Raw genomic sequence first — 24,021 nt, forward strand, 5'->3', positions numbered from 1 at the left:
GACTGTAAAATGTAGTCCTGCAATAGCTTATTGGAGTATCAGTCATCCCGACTAAGTAATAACAGTGTAACCAAATCTCAATTCGATAAAATCAATCTCAATTGGCTAATGTCTTCGATCTGTTATCTCACTGACGGTTCCAGCAGTCAGACAGGAACATGGGAAGAACGATTACATTGACCTCGATCCGAATCAGAGAATAGTTTGAAAAGAAACGATACGAGCGGTGGAAGAGGTGCTTGGTTGCCATAAGGAAATTACTCAGTATTAAAGTGCACTGTTTGGAAAGCTTGCCTGACATTCCCATTTGCTGTGTTGAATAGGTTACACATCATAAGCTTACATGGACATTTGTAAGCGCAGGACATGTATATAAATGCTTTCTGTATATTTTCTTATTTTTAAATACTGGATAATAAGATAGAGCAATTCATCTCCATTGTCTTTTTGACACGTGTGTATATGCTTGCGAGGGATGACTGAATGTTATGATGCACCGTACCTGAGCAATGATCAAGTTAAATGAAGGTACACACTCGACTGTTGGTCAGTAAAGGAATTGTTTATTGCATGAGCTGAGCAACGATCCATGCCGACACATTGTGATCCACGCCACACGTTAATTGCTACCTGATTCGCTTTATTCTGTTCTAACAACAAGCACCGAATCTTGGGGATATATCTATTCTGTCCTGGAAAGCCCATGATCAACCTCAGTCTCGATTATTCCTCGAAACAGATTTCAGTGGGCGCAAAAGGCAAATCAGCAGTGAAAAGATGAATGGATAATTGAAAAGAAGGACACCAGGTGTTCGTGGAAAGGATAAGCATGGTTTGTTTAAACACCACACTCAGCAATATTCCAGATATATAACGGCGGTCTGTAAATAATCGAGTGACGAAGGATCGATGACATGCACCAACCAAGTCAGCGATGACCACCTGATGCTGTTAGTCGCCTCTCACAACAAGCATAGTCGCCTTTTACGGCAAGCATGGATTGCTGAAGACCTATTCTATCCCGGATCTTCACGGGTCGGATATGTGTGCCCTTTCCTTTCGGTAGCACACCCACACGCACGCACGCACGCACGCACGCACGCACGCACGCACGCACGCACGCACGAACACACAAATCACATAAATTTGCATATGAAGTAAGTGTTTGTTGTAAGTTTTGATTTGGAACCTATTTGTCTACATCTAATTTCGCCAACATACCAATTCATCTTAGCTGAAAATGAAGACGAAATGTCACTAGGTTGCACACATCCATATAGAACACTGACTGCGTCAGCACGGGAAGAACATAATTTTTTTGGTCTGAAAGAAGAGTCTGACACTCCCCGTATGAATGGTACTTTCCGTGTGTGCCCAAGCTTGTTGCTTCAGTTGTATGTTTCCAGAAGTGTCATGTTGCCTACCGTCTTATTACCAACATATCCATAGCCACCTATGTGCTTCCGTTCCAGCTCTATGAACATTGTTTCCTGGCCCTGACATGTTGTGTTAAGACTGTTGGCGAAATGGGTTGTAGGCCGATAGGGAACACAGCGATAGTGTTAACGAATGTTATTTTACTCTGTATTCAGCAACATTTCAAACACTTCATGGCATAATATAGCCTGTGTCAGCAAATGACTGACTGATGTGAAGCGATTCACGCCGTTGGTGTACAATGACCCAAACCTACCGATCCACAAACACTGGGTACTGTTTACTACAAAAAAGCATTCCATGCAAAAGTTGACTTTTCTGCAAGCCCCATGCATTTCACTTCTCAATAAGGGGTATAAAAACATGTGCGTTTAAGGATTCCATATGCATTGTTCAACATCGTGCTGAATACAACCACTCGGAAAAACAACAAAATTACGCAATTATTCAACATTACGAAATGCCACGCCTGGCCAAAAATTAGCGTCTGCGAGCCATTGGTATGCTTGAAGCGGGGTCGTGCCAACGTGATGTTGCAAGAAAAATTTAACGTCCACAGAAACACAATTTTGTGTTTATGGCAACAATGACAACAGACGAATGCAGTCAGAGACCATCCTCGGAGTGGCAGGCCACCAATAATCGAGAAGACAACTGGATTCGAACAACACACTTACGAAATCGATTCCAGCCAGCAATGGCCTCCCTTGCCTTCGACGAATATCTTCACAAACTGTACGTCGTGTCGCCTCAAATGTGCAGGGATTGTCGCCAGAAGACCCGCCAGACGTCCCATTTTGACAGGAAACCACCTTCAAGCACGTCTACAGTGGTGCAGACAGCGTCTACGCTGGACGACCATGCAGTGGGGACAAGTTCTATTCACTGACGAGTCTCACCTCAGCCACAGCGATGGACGGATTCGAGTGTACCAACGTCGAGGTGAACTTTACGTCAATCATTGTGTCATGGAAGAAGATCGGTTTGGGGGCGGGAGCGTTATGTTATGTGGTGGGATTACAGCAAGACAGAGGACCCGTTTGACAGTGGTAGAGGGAAATCTCAATAGACAGCGCTACCGCGACGAGATCATCGGCCCTGTTGTTCTACCGTTTTTCGGTCGTCATGGCCCAGGCATTACCTTTCAACATGACAACGCCCGGGATCATATTGCTCGACTTGATCAGGATTCTCTTCAACAAAACAACGTGAATGTCATCCACTGGCCGGCTAGCTCCCCTGATCTCTCACCAATCGAGCACATGTGGGATGAGATGGATCGGCGCCTTCGACGTCAACCACGTGTTCCACAGACACTTCAGGAACTTCGAAACATGCTCCAGCAGATATGGATATATATCCCACAGGACTTTGTGCGACGCCTGGTCCATTCCATGAGACAAAGATGTGTTGCTTGCATCGCAACCAGAGGTGGACACACACGCTATTGATTTGTAAATTGACATTTTGGCATGTTCATGTTTTTTTATGAAATCACGCATTTTCTGAAGTCAGTATGGCAAATTAAACCATTTTAACACTTACGGGAGTCTTTTATCTGTTGCAAACCGATTTTCAGATTTGGTAAAAAACATAACTTTGCATTAAATCTTATTCAGTGTCACAGGAACTTTTGTTGGTCAGTTTAGTAAAATAAACAGTAGGCATAAGTTGTCAATTATGTTCAAATGTGTGGAAATGCTATCGAAAGACAGATGAAATATGGAAAGCTATGTTTACGACTCATGCCAGTCAATCCCTCAAACATGTGGTCCGTATTGTACGATCAGACACTATGTTCTTCCAAGGCGAACTTAACCGAGCATATCCGACTGTAAATTAAATGCAAAGACGATGTCTCAGGATGTATTTACGCCACCTACTCATTGTCAAGATGTCTGTGAACGTTCTCTGGCCATACTGATGAAGACAATTTAGATAAACGGACAAGTTAAGATAAGGTTGCAGCCAACCGGTCCCTCGGGGTATATGGTGTGATGTGCATGTACCCTGTGTGTGAATCTATATGTACACAGCTCGCACGCAGGACGTGGAGAAAGAAACACATCAGTGGAACCACGTCAGAGTTATACCAAAGCTCCTATCTCGCCCAATGAGAAAACCAGTTTTCTCAAGTAATGGACCAAGTGAGTGACTAAAGTGTTTTGAATAGGATACACGATTAATGTTATGAGTGGCTGATGTACCCAACCCTAAAACAAATGTCTCTTGTCTGTAGCCTATAGTCTGCATACAGGACAGTTCCATATACAAGTGCATTGTTCGTGCAAACTTGAGATTAGATTGCAAATGACGAAAATGGATTCAATTATTCTGAAGGAGACAACGCAGCGCTTCATTTCAAAACGGCGTTTAAACGTAAATATGCTTTTAGAAAGGATTCATTGCATTCACATCTTAAGCTAGCTATTTCAGCGCATAGTATATGACCATGTATATACCAAATGTGTTATACGATACTTAAAATAATGACAAGTATACGAGAGTACTTTAATGAACAATTCTGTTATGTCAGATACGCCTGAAGCTAAACAAGATTTTTTAAGACCATTAAGTTAATTGAAATTTGATGTAAGGCAATTGTTCGAAAATTAAAGTGGATATTTAATACGACTATATGTGATTATGGTTTTTACTGCTTCTTGTTAAATACCGTATCCGTACCACACGGTAATCCTGGTTCGATCATCCTGTAATCGCACTAAGTTTACGGTGGCATGCTCGCATGACGACAATATTTAGTAGCGAAACGGAGCCCATCAAGGTAATCCCTGAAAATGTGTTTATCGTTCTTTAACAAGTCGATATTTGTGGGCCATGAAACTGTCAAGGAGAAGTAATACAGATACACCGACGATCTATTCCTGCCGACCCATGTTAACCCGATCAGCAATGACGTTTGGATGATACCCAAGCAAGCATGCAGGACCAACGACGGGAACATGGCCACGTTGTTTTCACAGCATGTTCTCGTTTACCACACAAAAATGATTGTATCCCAGTTTTGTTAATGTCACTTTTGAATGAATAATCCACTCTAATTAAGTTGGGCACTGTTTTTTTTTCCTGCGACAGTTAATGGGTATAAATATTTTTGTTTTGACATCTCGACAGATACAATGGTGACACGATTGTAATTTATGACTGTTCCACGTTACAGTGGTTCTGTTTTGTTTTTCAATATTATGAATCTCCCGTTCACATCAGAATTAGAATTGGTCTTCAGCAGTACATGCTTGTCGTAAAAGGCGACTAACGGGATCGGGTGGTCAGGCTCGCTAACTTAGTTGATGTATGTCATTGTATCCAAATTGCGTAGATCGATGCTCATGATGTCAATCACTGGAATATTTGCAGACCGGCTGTCATTTAGCTGGAATATTTAAACAACAGACAAACAAATGATATTATGAATATATGATTTCTTTTTGAAAGATTATTTCGAGATCATTTAAATGATATCACCTTGTAAACCTATCCCGTTATTACATTCAATTTGAAACGCTTTTTTATGTATTCTTTTCAAGCTCTTTACACGCATATGTGGCTGGTGTGGCTTTGGACTAACCAGCGGAAAACAGCCTTTGTTCGATTATGATTTATGTATTGTAATAGATGTAAATGCATGATATAGAACTCGCTACATGATCACCACAGCTATTTCGAAACTTTGCAGTCTGTCATTCACTGGCAAGAAGCTTGAATCCGATGATCGCGGATTGGAATCCCACATTCGCCCAGATTCACACTCACAGTGATCGTGGGTTTCACCAAATGGGGCATAACTGAAGTAAAAATGAAATACTGTTCACAGCGGCGTAAAAACAAACTGGCTATAATACCTTCAACGTGGATCAATATAAATAACATTGACAAAACCCTTTCCAAATTCAAAAGAAATATCTGCTGAAAGCAAAGTTGATTGCACGATTCCGACCATATCACGAGAGGTGTTCATTAATCACTTTAAAATAGTGATGATACCTCGGGAAAAGGCGAGCGTTTCCTGCCCCACAGGGGCACCTGTCACAGATACATGCAAAGGCAAGTCATCAGTTCACCTGCAATAATACGGGAACATGACATGGTTCAAGTCAAAATAGGAAATTGCATCAAGCTATTATTACTGTTCAGCGACATCGTTTCTCGTTTGTTTTTAATAATTTAAATCTTTGGATAGTATTCCTTCAAACTTTAAACTAATCAGTTACAAATTTTGTCAAATTATACATTTTCAGCAAATGCTGATTTTAAAGACTGCAAAGGTGCTTAAGGTGCTTGACATTTTACCATCACAATATGTTAATTGTTATTTTCATTTTGTTTTTGATGTCGACATGGACACTTGGACAATATATTGACCCTTTATTAAGATACTATAAAGTAATCTTCAATAGCACATTGCCAAAGCTGATATCAAAGAAACTGACACCAGGACCGCTTGGGTCGAGGTTTTCTTTGATTGCATTCTAAGCGTAGTGGTATCGCACTGGTACAAGGAATAATCACGCATTTTCTACACATGATTTGCTTTGAAAACATTCGTTTGTACCTTTCCCTTAACATTCCCTTGTGTTTGCCAAAGGAGGAAGCTGGTTCATTCAAAATAAAAAGACTTGCAATATTGAAACTATTTTTCAGAAGGTTTTCTTGAAGTAAATATTGAGATTAATCGTGCCATCAAACCACCGCAGTATCGATCAGTATATGATTAAAAATTGACATTGCAACTTAAAAGGATCAATACGTTTAGAATGTGCTAATCAAATATAAAGCTGTAATGTTCGCCAATAATTTGATTAGGGAGGTTTAAGGTTTATTCGTGAATAGAAAAAGCACATTTCATCAAGCTCCCTGTGGTAAATATCACTATGCTCTAAGGATCAATGGATGCTTTTAAAATATTTCCTTGAATATGTAACTCAAAGCAAAGAGTCTCAAAATGGTGTCTGAACGAAAAGAATCCATGAGACTAGCCACGGGGAGTTGTTGACTCACTTGGCGATGTTTACACGTTTACTTCCATACAGGAATCCATGGATTTTCTATACATGTCACACAAATGCCATCACATTGAGCGCGTCCTGTTAAATCCACAGAGAAAATGTTATTTATAGACATCCGTAATTATCTCCCTTTATCACGTTAAGATTTTGAGAATGGGAATCTGACTTCGATTGGAAAATAGATTGTGAAAATAGTTCTACTGATCAGTATTAAATACACATTTTTGAAATTTATTTGAAAGATCCATCACTGATGTTTTGAAAAGTTGGTTTTCATACTGGTCGTGAAAGCGACATTTGAATAAATCACCATTACATTATTGGACGATGCCATACGGTTAAGTACAATTATTGTTGAAGATAATGCAAGATATGCGGCGTGGTTATCGGGAATTTGTTGTGGTACTTTAGCAATAAATGAGTATGAAGCCTTTCAAATATTTTTTTTCAAAATCTTAGTTTTCACAAGCATGCCATTAATGAGTGCATAAACGGAAATAACGTCATATATAACCCATAACGGCTCTTTAGCCATTGCACATTTTATACGTAACGGTTGATGAAAATCAATTAATGATAAATGAAAAAAAACAACGTTTTAAGCGTTTGCAATTTGGTCATTGTTTGAAATGATGACAGAACGGACACATGAATTCAAAGTATTTCGTAGAGGACTACCATTTTGTTGAATCAAAGTGAGTGAGTAGTGAGTTTGGTTTAACGCTGCTTTCAACAGTAATCTAGGGTAATCAAAGGGCAATAATGTTGACTAGTGTTGACAGTTATAGAAATAACATTATATGATTTGAACCCACGACAACTGGATCCTGGTACATGTACGGCACACAACTCCGTCGTTTGACCTTATGTATTTATAGATGTATTTTTGCATATAGATCGTACTACTGGTTTACTACTGTCAATAAACTCGCATCATATGTTGCATGTTTAGATTCAGCACAAAGATTTAGAGTGATAGTAACATTTCCACATAACTGCATAATTTTCCCTATATGTCGAGTAATATTCTAGCAGCACTAGCCTTTCACAACTTTTGAGGTACAATCGAACATGCTCCTTGTACGATTATTTCAAAGAGCATCATCCGACACTTGCTCAATAGTTGTTTGATCTCAGAGAGCAGCATTCAAGGCCTCAGTAAATATTTAAAAAAACGTTTATGGTAGACACGCGGAAGACCAAAATAATGTACAATACAATTCACTAGTTTCGCTAAAAGTGGGACAGGATACACTTACCTTCTCGCGAACACGTGGTTTCATTATTGTTTGATAGTGAATCATGAAGAATATAAACCATTCCAAAAAGCTTATGAAATCGCGATTCCGACAATAGCATATTAAGCATTTCTTTATGAATCACTATCAAATAGTGACGAAAGAAGGTGCTCGCAATCAGGTGAGCACATACCATTAACACGTACTTATTGACAGAGTCCGAATAGTACAACGGTCTGCTTGTAACAGAGATTATGGAAAAGGGTTTTGTCGCTTTGATTTGCATCTACTATCAATCAACTTGTTGCACTGAAACAAGCCAGTGCATAAGTAAAATTACTTTCTCATCGTTGTGACAGACACTGTAAGTAATCCAGTTTTGTTTCAACGTTAAGTGTCTGGAAATTGTAATGCTGTTTGATTTACGATTGAGTTTGGCACTTTTGGTAATCAGCGCAGGAACGAATCTGATTTGGTCCAAGACACTGCTTTCATTGAATCAGTGAATAAGTTTGGCGCCTGTAATCAAACAAGATATCGGTCTTCTTATTGCTCTGAAAATACATGACGGACAACCAAGACAGAGCTTTCCCGAAAGAAGAAGAGTGAAGTCTTACTATTGAAAAAAACTAATACGTCGTAGCTGAAGCCCTCTGGCAATTGTTCTTCAACGCGGAGTCTTCCCCAGAGCTCAAGATTCTGTGACTTGAAACTAAACTGTACAAGGAAGCATCCAGATGTAAGATGATGGTTAACGCAGCGACCAAACGCTATAACGCTATAGAAAAAAGCCCGGTAACTGGATATTAGCTGGCTAATACTAATTGGCGCATCGATCATTTCAATTTCGAACTTGAATACACATCGTGCCTTTACAGCATGAATTGGGGAATTTCATATTGTTTAGTTCTAAATAATCCGATAGTTCTGTGATAAATGGCCAATTCGCGTGACCTTAGCATGGAGTATCGGCATGTTAATCATGCGTGTTTGGTGACTGATAAAAACTCATGTCCCTTTAGGATAACACTGTGACTTTCCCTATCTGGTTTGAATACGTATGAATAGGTAACTGTGCTAGATGAGACATTGTGAGTTGAGTGCCAGGATCTCAATGTAATATGAAAAAGGTGTAAATCAGAATTCGTGGGAAGATAAACGTATACATTGTAAATAAAAATAACATCATGCGATTTGTGATGGTGTATCACGACGATGAAGAAGCTGATACACGTAGAGCTTCGATACACACAGCTCTCGGGTCTTATATAAATAGAAATAATTTAGCGCTTGAAGTAAATCTAATCCATTTCGTACAGTCAACTGTGCGTTCAACAGAGATTTCTTGTGGCTATAGAAAGAGTTTTGCCGCTTTTATTCGACTCAAACGAGTGAGTGGGTGAGTTGGATTTTACGCCGCATTTAGCAATATTCCAGCAATATCAGGCCGGAGGACACCGGAAATGGGCATCACACATTATACCCATGTGGGGAATCGAACGTGGGCATTGAGCGTGACGAGAGAACGTTTTAACCACTGGCAACCCCCGCGGTCTCAACTCAAACGATTTCTTCAAGCTGTACAATCCGTACGTCGTAAAGCACCGTGAAAACAGCAGCACAAAAACAATTGTGCATTTGATATCGGTCAATGTACACACATGAAATACAAACAAACTAGAACCTACACTTGTGAAACCAGCTAAGGGCAATATAATTATGTACCGTTTTCATCATGATCAGCCTTTCAACGCATATGTCGCTGTGATATCCGTTATTCCGAAACCATGTATTTCCGTACGATATACGATTGAGAACGTCTATATATATATATATATATATATATATATATATATATATATATATATATATATGTGTGTGTGTGTGTGTGTGTGTGTGTGTGTGTTTGTTTTCATCAACAAATATTTAACAATGTCACCTGCTGCAATTACCGGTACAGTCACGTAAAGTTGCGTATTCGACTCAATATGAGTATTTCTATGTAAAGTGTCCTGCACATCTGTCGGTTAACAATACCAATGCCAAGCACCATATATCTGCAGATAAGTATGTAGTAAGGTACCTACAGTTAACTAACTCGTCTCCATATATGCCCTTGAGCGCCCTCATCCACCGGTGCTTACATATTACCGCAATGTCAGCATTTTCTGTCAGGCTGAGAACATTTAAACACAAAATACATTATGCATTCTACTGACACGATATTCCCGAAGGTATGTATATCTGCGTACGGTATCAGCATCGGCAACAACAAACAGTAATTGGAACGTTATAAGATTCCAACAGCACCTTGAGATGGATCATTGTGTAAGAAATGGTCTACTAGCTTTGTTGTGCATGAATAATGTTTGCATATACGTAAATGCACATGGGGGCGATAAAAGGTTTCATGTATTAAATTATTCATGCGGAGATCTAAACAAATGCAGAGATGTGTGACTGGAAACGAGAAAAATGTGTTTTCTTGATGAACCCAGTATCCGGAACCAGTGAAGCATATACGTATAATCTTACCATTGAGTTTGTGTAAAGCAGATCAAGCCGGGACACCAGCAGTGTATGCAGTGTTCGAAATGACTCGTTACACGTATATAAAGAAATGAATTATGGACATGTATCAATTCCTGTTCATGAAGACAAGCCAATTCTCCAAATGAATTGAACCAGTGAGAAAAATATTGCATGAATCATTTCTTAATTATTTTTTATTTTCTTTAGATTTTATTTCATCAATACTTCTTTTGATGCAGTCCAATCGACTTTATAGTTAACGGGCAGAAAGACCGTATGAATTAATATCAATACCTAACTCCTTTTCATTGTTTATTCCATGTGTATTTGGAAGATGCGCTTCAGTGCATAATAGGATCTTATACATGTAAAGTCACTGAGTGTGCTAACTTCGACCATGGTTTATTACGTACTACATGTATACATCAATTATGATAGATGTACTTCTCCATACACAAATCATTATATGTATTCTTTAAGAAACAGGGGGCAGGGTGTTCCAGTTGGCCATGCAGATTTGCTTACCCTTGCTAGAAACCATCTTGGGTTCGAATCCTAGATTCCCCTAATTAAGTTTCTAGGTTTGTCAGTATTGTAACCGTTCCTGTGAATTTTACCAATGCACCAAGTGCAACTGCAGCACTTCGTATGTCTCCCTCATTAAGCTGATATGCCATGATATAACTGAAATACAGTTTTAAACATGGCATTACACTCACTCACTCACTCACACACTCACTCACTCTCACGTTTGGAAAATATTGCATTATTTTTAATAAACCCGAGGCCCATATATAATGTCAAAACATAATATACCTCTCACTTAAACTAAATTTCATTCAGATTTTGCAACATCGAAATCACGAATGCAGCATATTCATGGTGCCTCGTCGATAATAAGTGTGTTTGCGGTATTATATATATCAAACAGAGGTAGCAGAGTGCACCTATATATATGACTTGAGCCAGCGATATCAGAAACAAGTCGGGAACATCCTGACATGTCTGTCACCACAACGAGCATCTTATCAAGTCCACTGACCCGCTACTGCCTGACGGGGAACCGACTCAGATAGGACTGCAAACGGTACAGAGCGCGACCTTACGAGCTGAGTTGCTCGGTGCAATACAGATACATTACCGAGTAACATCACGTTAAAAACCGAAAGCTCCCTAACAGCGCCAGGCGTGAATTGAATTAGTATGATATCATGTTGCCTGTCAAAGACCTTGTCAAAAGGAAATGTTACAAAACGACATCACGTTTCCGTCTGGGAAATGTATATAATGTGGTACACATGAACACAAATGTCATTACACCGATTTTATAAATACACACAGAAGATGGCGATTTTTACATGTAATCGACATGTAAATGGCATACAAGACAGCAGAGTGACATATTCATCACAGTTGAATATTTATATAGCCTAACACCTTATGCAGCTCGACAACAACGTGATATATTTTTATTTCTGACACTTTTTATACACTATGTTATCCATAATGTACATATCCATGACATACGAACACATTTAAATTACACAATGAGATAATAATTTATTCAGTGTAAAAGTCCCCATGTCCATAGTAGATGGATGCATGTACAGTTTGCAATGCACAAAAATGACATTAACAAAAAGGCATTTTGAGTTTAACTGCTTATCGTGAGAAGATAAGATCCATTCGTACATGCCCAGTTATACCATACAACAACGAATACAGTTAATCTACCCAATTATACACGAAGAATGTCGTAACCGAGACAAGTACATCGGTTCCGGCTATCGTTTCCAAATTGGGAACAGACGTTCATTTACTGCTTCCTGGGTTCCGGAAAGGGCAGCCTGAGTTGACGATGTCTGAAGAACTGGCAGTGCATCCTTAAGTCTGCGAGTACTAAAGTGTTCTAACCACAATGGCAGGACGGCCAACATTGGTCTTGGAATGGAATGGATGGCGATTTTGTAAAAGAGCTAAAATACACTCATCGTGTTGAGATCATCAGTTCTGCGTTACTGTACGGTTCCCAGCTTCAAATGACACAGTTCTCTTTAAAACCCGAAAGCTGGGAGAATCTACATAATTGATAATTGAATAAAGGCCAACTTGCTGGGGTCACCTCACAATCCCGTTCAGTCAGGAAATACCATTTGAAAAGTTCAAAGAGTTCCGGAACCATTCGTAAACGTCTATCTCTCACCATCCTTATAGATGAAATTAGTCTGCCTAATTGAACACTTCTTGAAGGCTCTCAGACACTTTGGAATTATTAGCCGTCTCTTGTGTAAGTGCCACAATTGTTGACGTGGAAGGTAGTCCTGGGCAACCTCGAAACATCACACGTCAACCAGCTCGACAATCTTTAACTTTTCTGACGTAAGCTCTTTTTACATATGGCACATTTAACATTAAGCATACATTGTCCATAGCATCTTGATTTGTATATTACATCTGTACCTAAAGTGCTGGCTTCTATTCACTAGAATTTTGAAAAAAAATGTTTGAATACCCCACATACTGAACCGCAAAAGAAACGTCACTCCAAGTAACATTGCATGAAAAGTTGTCATTTAAATATCTGGGTAATCTTTGTCAAAGTTTCTTAAATGTAACATTACCTTGACCGGAAAAAATGAATGATGGTGATAAAAAATCAATGCAGATGACAGTAAAACCGATCGCCCAAATGTATCACGGCAGCGGATATGGTAACCCGATGCACGTGAGTTCTGCGCAAATTGAAATGCACATGCGTTCCCCCATTTCTTGCCTTTTAAAAATCCACCCAGATCGGATAACATTTATTCGTTATTGAATGCTACCACATGTCAAGATTGACAAGAAATCAGCGACATCAAGTCCTTAAACCATTGCAAGCTGGACAAACCGCCAGGCAAGTAGCCAAAATGCATTTCAAGTCCACGTAAGGACCATATACAGGCTCCAGAAACGGTACCAGACCACCAGCATTACAGATTACCGACCACGTAGTTGAAGACCAAGAGTCACCACCCGACGTCTGGATTGTAAGATTGTGCGACAGCATCTTCAAGATCGCTTTGTTACTGTTGCGGAAACTGCTCGACAGACCATGGGGACACACCAGCTACACACTAGTGCGGACACCGTGTGTCGACGATTGACGAGCAGACACCTCCACTGTCACAGGCCACACCGAGGACCTATTCTGACACCACGTCATCGCCAGGACCGTCTTCAGCGGGCAACACAGCACCAGCATTGGCGCCACCAGCAGTGGAGAAGAGTTCTCTTCTCAGACGAGAGCCGTTACTGTATCTCAACAGCAGAGGGAGAGAGAGTCTGGCGACGCCGTGGGTACCATTATTCGGATGCTTGTGTTGTTGAGAGAGACTCGTGGGGTGGTCCGAGCATCATGGTGTGGGGTGGAATTGGCCTTGCACAGAGGGTCGGCCCTGTGGTCTTCCAGAACATCGGTCAAGGGATTCAATGGTGTCACAGCAGCTCGGTACATTGATCAAGTCTTGTGACCACACGCCATACCTCATTTGGCACGTCGCCACAGCCACGTGTTTCAGCATGATAACGCCCGTGACCACACTGCGAGAGCCACAAGAGACTTCCTCCAGCAGAATGGCATCAGAACAATGCAGTGGCCTGCCCTTAGTCCCATTGAGCCCTTGTGGGACGAGGGGCGGTCGGGTAGCCTAGTGGTTAAAGCGTTCGCTCGTCAGGCCGAAGACCCGGGTTCGATTCCCGACATGGGTACAACGTGTGAAGCCCATTTCTTGTGTCCCCCGCCGTGATATTGCTGGAATATTGCTAAAAGCGGCGTAAAACCATACTCACTCACTCACTCACTCACCTTGTGGGACGACATTCAAAGACTGCTGGATGACGTCCGACCAAGGCCGACAACTGCAGCTGAACTGCGTCAGAGTGTGGGCTCAAGTGCCTATGGCCTTCATCAACCGTCTCATCCATTCCATGTATCGACGTTGCACGGCAGTCATCAATGCACATGGCGGACATACGAGATACTGTCTTGTGATGCCATTTTCTCAGGGATTTCGCTTTAAGAACATTTGACACTTTAATTTCAACCTTGATGACCAGTTTTGCCAAGTTTCATCTTTTTAATATGTCTCAAAGTATGTTTACAGTGTTTGGACAAATAAGGTTTTTCATCTCTCTCTCTCTCTCTCTCTCTCTCTCTCTATATATATATATATATATATATATATATATATATATATATATATATATATGTATCATGGTGACGTTTCTTTTGCAGTTCAGTCATACTTAATTACTTTCACTAGGCTTAACATAACGGACGTTGCTCATTCATCCAGTCACTGGTTTGCCTGGCTCAGACTGGAAAGTTTGATTCTCAATGGTGGTACAATGTCTATACTTTTTTTTTCCTCCGGGTAAAATTGATGGAATATTGCAAAAGCGCCCTTTTACCATTTTTTCCTATTTAAAAACTAAATGGATCTTTGAAAGTAAGATCAATTCTACATTTTGCGACATGCCTAATGGAGGTGTTGCAAATAGTGATTATCTTTCTGTTTTCATCTACAATTTTAAAACAATGAAATGAAAGAAACACCGTTGCAACATCGAAGCTTTTCTCAGTCAAGTGTGAAATGACAGAAGTCAAGCACTTCCTGAGAAGAAACGTCCGCCTGTCATCATCTTGGACCCCGTACTTGTCAGACTTATCTCCCCTTGGGTACGCCTCTAACCCTTATCCAGACGACGGCTCGACCTCTTCGTGATGTACGTCATTGTGTGACACAGATAACACCCAACTGAGGATCTTTGATCTGAAAACCTAACTCCAAATTTGCTGCAAATGACACCTTTTGCCAGATAACCAATTACTTGTCTCAAAAACTCTATCGCCAGAACGTGCGCCTGTCCTGTTTCATGACATGCCTTATCACACTTGCATCCAGTCAGTCACCACGGAGCCCATACTCCTGAAAGACGCATTTCACTCCACAATGATGAAAGGCCTAACCGAAAGGCAAAATGAGACATTTGATGTTTTCACATGCCTGAAGGGATAGAGTAATTTTTTGTTATCAATTCTTTAAAAGAAAACATTTGGCATGAAACAATTTAAAATGTTCACGTATTAGATATTATTATCAGCAGCAGAAATCCTAGTCTCTTGGCGACCTATTGAAAATATGTTACTCACGTTGAAAAAGAAGCATGGATAAATGTAATGTTTGTTATCGAATTAAAAACGCAAGGCCTTTTTGTCTACGTGCCCGTGTGTATGTAATTTTTTTGTTATGAAACCACATCTTAAAGAAAGTTAACCGATTTTCTTTTAGACTCTTTCGGAATAATCTTAATTCGAAGTAAGCAGCTTAACAAAGCCTTGTTTGTTTCACTATTTTCGTCGGAAAAGCAATTAATAGCGTTATTACGTCTCCATGAGGACATGAGTAAAGCTATAAATTGTGAGCGATTTCTTTTTTGTCTGCGGATTAAACAACGGATGAGATCACATGTGATGATCTACACTTAAACCACTTTGGGATGCGTCTTATGCACAAGTCCGGTCTAGAAGTTTTGACAATACATGAAGTTTTGTTGTTATGCTAATATTTAGACAGACAGGCCTTCCGCGATTGTCGTCAGCATATGTTTTGTTAAGAAACGTTCATCACTGACAAATAGAAGGACATTTCTTTCTTTAAAAAATCAGACAAACCGGCCTTCACCATTATAACCACTTGAATGTGTGAGTGAGTAGTTTTACATTGAGGGAATAAATATACTACAGGTACATAAGGTATTGTCTGTAATTATAATACGAAACCCAAACAGGCAGTGATCGATGTATGAGAATTTATCGTGACTATAGCTTTAATTTGCAATTGATCTTCCCAGCTGTGGTCACTCTCAGCAACCAGTTTAACCAAACTATTCGCTTTTCTATCCCCTGAGAGACAAGCAATACAAATGTATGCCCAGACGAGTGGTTTGGCATAAGAATCCCTGCGGAAACATGTCCGATGGAAATGTTTAAAAGTTTGTTTGCTACTTCGGAAAGGGTGTAAAGAAATGACATGGGGCTTATAACTTTAATTAAAAGAAATAAAGAGGATGGTTCAACGGTGCCATTCACCCCCATCTTTATTGTCACAATACACGATCAATCACATGCATACTGTTCTTCTAGTCTGTATGATCGTAGGAAACTGCCATTCCATTTATGAGTCTTTCCGCGGTACCGGACAGTGAATGTACCCTTGGGCCCCTTTTAGCAGGCTTCTGAGGCTGTTTGGGTATGACTAGGTCTGTTTAGACCATTGGAGTACTAAGACTTGAATGAACACGTGATCAGACCAGCATGACTCTAGGTGACGCTGACTGCAATAGATGGTCGTAAATGCATGATTAAATTGAAATGAAAAGGTAATATCCAATAAACCCTCTTCCTGCGTGACACAGGTAGTAGTCAGGGGAGTAGTATACGAGAGCATGAGTTAATGGTAGAACTCGTATTTCTCTTTGCGGAGAGTTCATGGTCTTGTAACCCGCGAAAAAAGTATAACTCATCTTGACGGATCAATATTGAAAACCGATAGAAGAGGATCTGTAAGAATTAAAGTCTTGAAAAGAAGAACAAACTGGAATAAAGGCCACAGTCAAAATCGAATAAAATGAGCTTAGGTTGCCGAACACTGAGTGCATTCCATTGGAGGTCGGTAAGCGCTGACTTGTAAAAAGCCCTTGTTGTGGAACATTCTTAAAGAAAAGCTGTTAATCGTTCGATAAACGTCATCACTTTGCCACAAGCGCAAATCGCCTTAGAATGATACGTCATTCTGGTGGACGTTAATAGCGAATTGTGAATGACGGTTGGGGATGTTCAATTCAATTCAATTCAATTCTTTATTGTATGAACGGCCACAGGCCCATATACAACGGAGTTACATAACATAAAAGATACAAAGTCAAGGTAACAATTAACTTCGTAACAAAAAACGCATGGTGATTGTACGGAGCCGGTTGATTCTTGCAGGATAGTAATGAAGACAATGTTATAGCATTAAATGAGATAATGACCACTGCGGATAGTACTAGTTTCTTAGATTTTCGTATATAGGGCAAATAAACATAAAATGGATTTCATCTTCGACAACAATGTCACAGATTGGGCACAACCTTAGGGATTTCTCAACAGATGAAAATCTCCCTGTGTTAATTTTTAGATCATTCAGGCCAAGTCTAAAACGAATGATGATGTTACGAAAATTCCTGTACCGTAATTATAAGTTTGATAAATAAGATTCTGGTTCATGCAATGACTTGAACTGGAGATAAGTATCATATCTTGAACTTTCCTAAATATCTGAATGCCATTTCTGATGAAACATATCAATGGCACGAATGCGAAAGTACTTAATGAAAACATTTGCGTTACCAATTGTCTTGGACAGCCAAAAGAAACCAAAGCCATATTATATAGCAATCTACGTATACAAGAAGCCCATGTGTTCTTTCCAAGACTATCGAGGTGTACAAGCATGTTGTAGGCTTTCTCAGGTAAATGGTGTTCAGGCATAATTATTATTTTACACCAATACTTCAAGCAACGATTGTAAGATATAGGAATCTCCTGCATTCTCCATGATATTACTTGGTGTTGACATACCAACATTCAAAAACTTTTTTACAAGCGAGGAGATGATCCTTTTCAATTGTATAGAATTCTTACAACCCCTTATCTCAGACCCAATATAGTAAAATAGGTTGTGTTTGAGAAGAAAATAATTTAAAATATATTTTCGGTAAAAAAACCTCCAAGCTTAGAGATAACAGAGTAGACTTGTAACATAGCTTTCTTTTCTCTGTTTTTGAGATTAATTACAGACTTCAGACAGATTCAGTGTAGGGGTAACCAATAGGCCAAGGTATTTGTATTCATACACAGCATTAATACATTTACCTTTAAAAACATTCTCTCTTGCGGACACTCGACTACCTCTACGAAATATAACAATATTTGTTTTATCAAGATTAACACTAAGTTTCCATTTATCTGAATATTGAGAAAGTATGTCAAACTGATTCAAAAGACCAATAATAGTAGTAGACATCAAAATCACATTTTCTGCAAAAAGTAGCATGAAAAGTTCTAATGTGTCAGCGAAGCGACTGCATGATATCAACATATAACTCATTTATTAAAAAAATGAGAATAGTATAGGACATAAAACACATCCTTGGCGTAAGCCTATCAGACAATAAAAAAGTCACTTTTATTATCACCTGTACACAACAACATTAAATGACATTTTAACTTAAACACAGATTTTGGAAATTTTAAACATATGAAGTTTTCTATATCGGAGCTAAGATGGATGCACTGGTTGACAACATCTTGCCTAACGTAGAGACACACACCACCAGAACATCTACCTGAAAACGATGTTTTAACTGCTGGGGCAAAGTACATTTGGTAACCAGGTAGCCAGTTTAAGTCTGGGAAATCTGATATAAATGTCTCCCAAAAACACAAAATATCAAACGATTGGAGGCAGGCAATAAAGTCACAATCATCAAACATTTTACGTAGGCCACAAATGTTCCAGGACAACAATGACAAATGATTATCGCTACCGGTGTTTGAGTTATTTCCATTCTGTGTCAAATGCTGGCCCTGGCCGGATTGTTATTTCCTATGGTAGCCACCACGCTGTAAGGTACTCATCAATTGTCGTTTGGAGCTCTCTGATTATTGTGTGTCATGATTTTGTTCATCATTACGTGGTTTAGTTAACAGCTTACCATTCTTGAAATATCCAATCAGCCCTCTATCTTTCACGGCTTTATGTTGTGCACGTTGGCGGACAGTTAAGTCACTTGTGACTCCATAACCGATATTCTTTAGTGTTGTTCGAACTTTCAATATTATTATCTTGTCATCAGATAGTCGTAATTTAGCAATGAGCGGTCTTGGTTTAGAGGTATCCTCACGTTTGGCGCCGAGTCGATGTGCACGGGTGACGTCATCACTAACCGATGTCTTGGTCTGAACATTGCTGTTCAAATCCCTAGTATTTTTTTTCCAGGGTGTATTTTGTTTGCTGTCGTTTTAGGCAATGTATCACAGAAAACATGCCAATTATCAATAGTGTAAGCAAAGATCAACAGCCAGATCACCTGGTACATTGCAGATGTAATTGGTCATCAGGTAGGGCACCCATACATGTACAACAAAAGTACCGAGTGCTCTGCAGACACAATGTTGTGTCCACGTAAATACTGGGGTGTATGTACTGCAATCTTATTGGTTGTAAACGTTGTTAAATTGGATTTGAAACCTGAAAATCTTAATGCTACGTGTGAATACGTTTTGGATATTATTTTTCTTTCCCGAATTTGCAAAATGTCTCATTCGGCTTTGCGACATAGATATCTGCATTCCTTATAAATTGTATGTTACTATTTTATTGTTTATAAACACATGCTTGCAATACAGTCGCCATCGTACAATGGACTCTGCTTTTAGTGGAGATTTCTTATGCTTATGGACATGTCTCAGGTTGCTTTTATTTAATCAACATGCCTTAAAACAACTTCGATCTAGTTTTCTTTGGGGCATTTAACATTTGAAATAAACGAAAAATCTGAAAACACATAGTGGTTGTCTACATAGCGGACATCAGCTTTGAACTGAATGTGCAAAATAGGCCTAATTTCTGTCTTTTAAATGTCCTCATTCCGTTATGTGTAGAGTGTTGAGTGTTATTCGGCATGTTTTACCCTTGAAGCTCCCTTTTCAACGTAATTAGCTCACGTTACACTTAATATCGTTACATATTCGGATCTCTTCTCTTATACCACATTTCCAGTCTTTACATTTTCTTAAAAGTATTCTTCAAAGACATTTTCGAAAGCGTTAGTCATCTCATGTGCGGATCTAAAGCAACTATCTACTGATTTCTATAACGATTAATCTGAAGTTGATAACACGACATGCACTCAAAATAGACGTCCCCTTTGTTCTATTCACTAACTGACTGACTGTCTCCAGAGCGCTAACGATATCCATTGAATCACTGTGTCTGGACGCTATACATCAGTGTCCCTTGCAAATCTCTAATTCTCTGGAAGTATTAACGTTATCTTCACGTTGTGTTGTGCCAAGACTGTGGTGAAGAAATCACAATGGTGTAAAAATATATTGCTTATGATAGTTAGACATCATTCTTGTCTTCAGTTGGACACCATTAGTACAATAGAAAACGGTCGTCTGACTGAAATCACAGAGGATAACTATCGTATAGAGGAAATTATTTTTTTTCAATAAAGTATATATACGACACATCAAAAGCCACTTTCTGTGGAATGTTCGATTGCCCTCTCCCTGGTATTTGCACATTCAACATTTTCCACAGTTTCACTTGTTTTCCTGAAATATATTAGGCACATAAAAGCAAAATTACAAATAGCTAGACAGTTAAATCAACATCGCCGTGCCTTTGAAGCTGTATGCCTTTTCATTGAACTCAAATACAGGAGAGGGTGACGCATAGGGTGAAAATGACGCCGGTAATTGGGAAACAAAGTACTTTTGACCATGTTTACCATGCTCCACCCCACGTCTAAGGGGTATATGTACGCGAACACACAATCAGCTGCCTCGCACAGCCTGTACACCCGATCATCATGCCAGGCATGGTGGACTGGGGGCGGATTTAGAACCCGAATTCCAATCGGGGTGAGTGGTTCTCCTGGCAACAGCATTGGATTTTACATGTAACTGGCAATGTACTTTACGAACAAACACATGTACAGCTGCTCCCTAAAACTGAAACTTCATTGTCATACATGTATTAATAGGAAATGATCATTATCTCAAGTGTGGATTATGAATTAATCTTTACTGGACTGCCTCAGTCGCGCCATCCAGGTTTGACCAGCATGCCTTACAAAATCAGTTGAGCCACTTTGATACCAGAGCTGGTTGTATTGACGTCGTTCTACCGTTGCTGTTTTTTCCACAGTCTCAGCTGTAAGACCTGCCTACTAGGCGCCCTTGTGAATTACATTCCACGCGTTCTCTCATTTGTACCAAAACTGAATTAGGTGGATGGTTTTGTAAGTAATAATCACCACTTGCTGACATTTTTTTTAAGAAGACACTGCCATGATGACTGCACGTTCTCTGGTGACACTATCATTACATTTCATTCTTCTCTTTAAACCAACGTTCAACATTTTCAAAGGATGATGCCATAGCATATGACAAAATATTACAATATCAAAATATTTTACAAGAGCGTTTTGCTTAATATTCTTTTCACCGACATTGAGACCCAGTGGGATCACAGGTTAGAATTAATTCCCAGCAAGCGTAAGAACGTTAGCGTTAATTAATTGATCGGAGATCAGACTCAGTGTTCACTTGGTTGACTTCGCGTCATAGTACCCCGACACCGTGGGTCGGTGCTCATAATAACCACAATCACTGGACTGCCTGGTCCAAATACGATTGTTTTTACAGGCAGCCATCATATAGCTGGAATATTGCGGCGATAAATAACATACAAACTGACACGGAAAGTCATTTTGGATGTATATGCTGTGTAGAAGTCAACAGAATATTACTCTATGAAAACATGCTACGTGCACTGTGTAAATATGCATAGTGGAGAACTGTTCTGCCTTTCTTAGATAAAGGGCATAGTTAGTATACTTGCATATGTATTCCTAAAACTATTCGTGTTATCGCACAGCATGCACCTCCGAAATCGACACGCAGCTTGTGTCGTACCCTAATAACTTGATAATAGTTTTGGTTACAGTTTTATGTACCAGTGTAACATCATAAATTTTCGACACATGTTGAGTTTTAAAAGGGTTTGTCATTATTAAGGTTGAATCGGAACATAGTCGTCGGTGAGCAAAATGAAATGCTTTAACTGGGTTATCCACAGGCTGCTACAACCATATAAAAGGTAGTGAGGTTAAATTTGGTTTAACGTCGCGTTCAAGATTATTGCGCTTATACATCGTGCATGCACGTGTATGTTTGTGCGTGTGCTAGTAATCGTCCGAACATATGTCTTTTTTGTTAGTACAAGCACAACGAGATGCCATGCTGCCGTTTCACATGGACACCCTAACCAGACACAGTCCGGGCTGACAAGTCCTTGTTTAATACACTTTTTGCAGAGCACAAGCCAAGGTAACAACAAATGCCATATTTAACGTATTTTAAGGTAATGAGCAGGATACGCTCACCTTTGAAATAGCACCTGGTATCGTCACTTTTTGGTAGCGATTCATAAACACATGCTTATGATGTAGTCGGAACTGTTCAATCGACTCTGCTTTTAGCAGTGTTTTTTTTCACTTTTATTTACATGTGTTTCGGATGGAGTTATTAATTTCATTGGTTTACTATAGTTACTCAACATCATATTATGTCCAAATAGACATGTATCCATATGGCATATGTCTAGAACAACATTACCTCTTTAACACAGGCCCCATGAACTCGATATATCGATTATGACTATATATCAGATAGCTATGCGATACTTCGCAAAGAACAATGAAGAACGAAGCGTGGTCTCTTTCATATTAAAACATTGTTCTATCATTTCTGGAGATTCGAACATGCGCTAACAACATGGTGACGTCGTAGATTGGACGACGTTATTTTCAAGACGGAAGTATATGGTCAGTTTTTCTCCATCGATGTAGCTGGGCAACACAGAAAAACGCCATGGCCTAATGATCGCATCCGAAAGTGGGCGATAAACAACTCCCACTCGTCGTTTCTTCTTAAATAACCTTATGATCCGGTCACGATTCCTTTCGGCAGAGTGGGCCAACATAAGTCATACGACACACGGATAAGGCAGTATACATTAGACATTCCAAAGGACTTAGAGCGAATCTAAATCCAACCCAGCGTAGTACACAAGCGCGGATTCTGTTTTTTTTTCGAAAAAGGAGCTGCGCTTTTTTGTGAACCGCAAAACAATTTGCATTTACCGGATTATATATACAACATACAAGAAAATATTTCAAATGGGGTGTTTGGGTCCGCAGCCCTGTACCCAACCCACCACACACACACACACACACACACACACACACACACACACACACTCACACACACCCACACACACACCGATGATAGCAAAATGTGTTGAAAAGACATCCTTATCGCCAGGCAGACCTTCCCAGCTGGATGTTGTGTTTATGAAGCTGGATAGGCAATGACGATAAGACACAGTGTCAGTTACTGCACATCAACTTGCCAAACGCCAGCCCATGCTGAGGTAAGGGCTCATAAAGACGGCCTTGCTAAGTAGCCTACCATGTCGATTTTCTTGTTTCAACGTTAATGATTCTTCAGTCGACACGATTCAACGCCCGCCCTTTGGAATATATAAGGAATATATTCGCACGTTAGTGTTACAGGTTACTATCAAATTTAAGTGCATATATATATATCCTTTGATGGCCTCAATTATCTCCTACAACAGTTGCATGTTTCCTTCAATTTCCTCCTTTTTATGGAGCTGTTTTCGCCACATTCCAACATGCCAGTTTCATTGAGAAGTCCGTACGTTATCACCTATCCCATTGGCGCTGAAGAGGTTACAGGAAAATGATATTACCTCAACCAAAGGATCACGTTGGTGAAGAGCATGTAACATCTAAGGTGCCATACAGTACAAGATGAAGGGTGCTGTTTTACAACATTCATCGAAAGTCAAGCATTTACCACACGATTAACTCGATGAGGATCT

The 24,021-nt window shown here is 39.7% G+C and overlaps 1 protein-coding gene across 3 annotated transcripts in view; it reads right to left on the bottom strand.

Annotated features, from left to right (window-relative positions):
• LOC139444190 (C-C chemokine receptor type 1-like) overlaps positions 1-24,021 on the bottom strand; it is a 152,379-nt gene that overhangs the window by 77,277 nt on the left and 51,081 nt on the right. The window contains exon 1 of one of the 3 annotated variants that reach the window (XM_071226891.1): positions 5,111-5,142. The exons of the other annotated variants lie outside the window; for them this stretch is intronic. The gene's annotated coding sequence lies outside the window, so the exon portion shown is untranslated. Of the gene's footprint in view, positions 1-5,110; positions 5,143-24,021 lie in introns of those variants that run through there. 3 annotated transcript variants of the gene reach the window in all.

This window comes from Haliotis cracherodii, unplaced genomic scaffold (assembly GCF_022045235.1).
Source record: "Haliotis cracherodii isolate W230 unplaced genomic scaffold, xgHalCrac1.p SCAF_1, whole genome shotgun sequence".
Lineage (NCBI taxonomy): Eukaryota > Metazoa > Mollusca > Gastropoda > Lepetellida > Haliotidae > Haliotis > Haliotis cracherodii.